The 3,202-nt window shown below is 41.3% G+C and overlaps 1 long non-coding RNA gene across 1 annotated transcript; it reads left to right on the forward strand.

Moving 5' to 3' along the window:
* The first annotated feature begins 531 nt into the window (after positions 1-531).
* On the forward strand, positions 532-1,373 carry LOC147691788 (uncharacterized). Its single transcript, XR_015299792.1, has 4 exons — positions 532-623; positions 720-806; positions 916-1,007; positions 1,311-1,373. It is a non-coding gene; the product is annotated as an uncharacterized LOC147691788 (long non-coding RNA).
* The last annotated feature ends 1,829 nt before the right edge of the window (positions 1,374-3,202 follow it).

A 3,202-nucleotide genomic window follows, 5' to 3' on the forward strand; every position in this document is an offset into this window, starting at 1 on the left:
TTAAGCACGGAACGAGTTCTTTTTGTAATATTTATGTAAATAACGCCTACTACTATCAAGCACTACGTCCAAATTCGAGTGCCTCTTTATCTTTAAGCGCCATACATTTTTAACTGGTGGAAATTAGTTAAGCACGGAACGAGTTCTTTTTGTAATATTTATGTAAATAACGCCTACTACCATCAAGCACTACGTCCAAATTCGAGTGCCTCTTTATCTTTAAGCGCCATACATTTTTAACTGGTGGAAATTAGTTAAGCACGGAACGAGTTCTTTTTGTAATATTTATGTAAATAACGCCTACTACTATCAAGCACTACGTCCAAATTCGAGTGCCTCCTTATCTTTAAACGCCATATATTTTAACTGGTGGAATTTAGGCAAGCACGAAACGAGCTCTTTTCTTTATAATTATGTAAATAACGGCTACCACTATCATGGATAATTATCATCAGCTGCTGCATACGGTTAATTTGAATGCTCCTTTATTTACTAGCGCTGTATTTTTCCCTTTCTTTCTTCTATATTTTTAGCCACTATCCTGCTAACTACAGAAACCCCTTTGTCCTTATCATCTCAACAGTTGGTCTCCGACATATACTGACCACGTCTATTGATCTCAGGTAGCTGTTCACGTTCACAACCTCTAATAATACCGATAACCTTCAGCTGTGAGTGCAGCCACTGAAATCTGGTAATTTCTCTTTTTTATTCCGCAGTTCCTATACTACACCATATCTTGCCGCTTTAAAGTGGATTACACGTTATCAACATCAAGAATTATATCCCATGATATATTATAAAAGGTAAATAGTCTGTCACTAACTGCCCTTGGATCATAAGTAAGCTTGTCTCTGCTATCAAACCAGATCTAGTTACATGTATCGACCATAGACATAATTTTATATTTTCCAGGTCTCAATCAGATCACAACTAAGGAACCTGTGACAATCATATCTCTATTTCGTACCAGTTCAATCAAGATTATTGTGCACCTACTCCAACAGGTATTTTCACAACTGAACATATTCAGTTTTGTTTCTACACTAATGTGGTTTGATCGTTTAGAATATAACAACAACATATTGATCCAGTTATCTTTTCAAACAGAATGTGACTTTTTTATTTTAGACTATATGACAGCACTCCACATGTCTCTGTGTCGTTGCGGCAGCTTTTGTATTCATGTGACTTATCATAATATTTCTCATCATGTCAACAATTATTAAATGTATGTCAGTTTCTGTATTCATATGATGTGTCACACTAATTTGTAGGTACTTCTGACATAGAGATTATTTGTTCTCTAGGTACATTGTGATCTCACCACCCACTACAAGATAGCAGGTTGTTGCGTTATCCTGTTGTTAGTAGTAAGTCGACATCAATTTCTTTCACAACAACATCGTAGGTTACACATCTGACCAATAAAGTTGTTATAAATTATCTGTATATATAGAGATATGTCCTTAAACATTACTTGATCTTCTGAGTACTCTGCAATCTGTTGCTTTGAAATATGTTGATCTCTCAACTTGTTAGACACAAAACATGAATGTTGGACCTTGTTTGTTCTAGGCTATAGGCATTATGTGATGTAACCGCTTATGTTTTAACACTGCATAACTTTTCTATAGGCATTATGTGATGTAACCGCTTATGTTTTAACACTGCATTGTTTTGTATATATTGCATATATAAAGTATTTTATTTGACAATACAGGTCACTTCGGTATTATGTTTTTATAATTTTCCTTGTATGTAATTACAGATTTTAATCTTGTGGCTCCTGAAGAAGGCGTTTTCGCCGAAACGTGCGTCGAGTACTGTTTCCTCACCCTGGTTGTGGGCACCACTGGAATTCAGATGGTGTCCTTTTTATGTATAAAGACTATATATTGTGTTAATGTATGTATTGACTGCATATAATTTTACTGTACTGTCATATAAATTCATTTTTCTTGTTCTTTATATGATTTTTATCAAGTATATTAAAAACATGTTTATTTTTTAATGATCGTTTGATTATTTTTATATTGTGTGCCTTTTCCTATTACCACTGGGTCCACATAATTTGCCGTCTACCATTGAGACTACCTAGGAATTTTTTACATATATGTTTCAGGAGCATTTCCACGCTCTTTCCATCAGCATTTCCCAAGGCTTAGGTTCGATGGGAATTCCCAAGTCTATCTCCCATTTGGCGCGCAATCTCTCCAGTGGGGTTCTCAAGCCCTGTGTCAATCTGCGGTACAGACACGTGACTGCCTTAACCCGTCCCGCAGAGGTGTCTACATATTGGCAAGGAAGGAAAACCAGCGGCTCCTCTAGTCCACCCTTCCAGTGTTTGCGCACCGCAGTCGTCAAGGCCGCGTGAAGAAGGAAGTCCTGCGCCGGTAATTCATGTCTGTCCACCAATTCTTGGAACGGCAGGAGCGCACCATCTTCATACAGATCCCCGAGGGTGGAGATGCCGAACTCTTCCCACTCATGCAGCCGCTGCCAGTTCCCCCCATGCGGGGAGTTCCATGCAGAACCATATCGGGATCTCAGGCGAGTACGCCAAGCCACCTTTCTGGTGACGTAGGGCCCTATTCCAGCAGAGTCTCAGGACCCAGAGGTCCCCAGGGACCTCTCCCATCCGTGGCGGGAGACGAAGAAGGATCCGCGCCAGATGGTGCATCTCTGCGTCCCAGTCTCTCTGAGCTACTTCCAGTCCTAATCTCCTCGCTAGTCTTTGGGTAAACCATTGGAATTGGGCAGCATGGTAGTAGGCCTCAAAATCAGGCGCTGCAAGACCCCTCTCCCGTCTTGGGTGCAACAGGGTAGGCAGAGCCACCCTGCGCCTCCCCGAACCCCAAAGGAAGCCAGAGATCAAGGAGTTGAGCTGGGCAAAGTATCTCCCCGGTATCCAGAGAGGCAGTGTCCCAAAGTAGTAGAGCAACCGGGGAGGGGGGGGGGGGGGGGACGGTGGTGCTCATTTTCAGAAGTGCCACTCGCCCCGCGACCGAGAATGGAGGCTGGGCTCTAATAGACTGACTTACAGAACGGAGCATGTTATTGGATCGCTGAAATAATCTTGTGGGAGGTGGAATGACTGTATTGTCTTTGTTTTTGTCTAACACTTGGGATGTATTTGTTCTCAAAATGAACTAAGCGGCTGTACACTGCAGACATTGATTTTGTAAGGGGGATATTGTAG

Source organism: Lissotriton vulgaris, chromosome 9 (assembly GCF_964263255.1).
Source record: "Lissotriton vulgaris chromosome 9, aLisVul1.2, whole genome shotgun sequence".
Classification (NCBI taxonomy): domain Eukaryota; kingdom Metazoa; phylum Chordata; class Amphibia; order Caudata; family Salamandridae; genus Lissotriton; species Lissotriton vulgaris.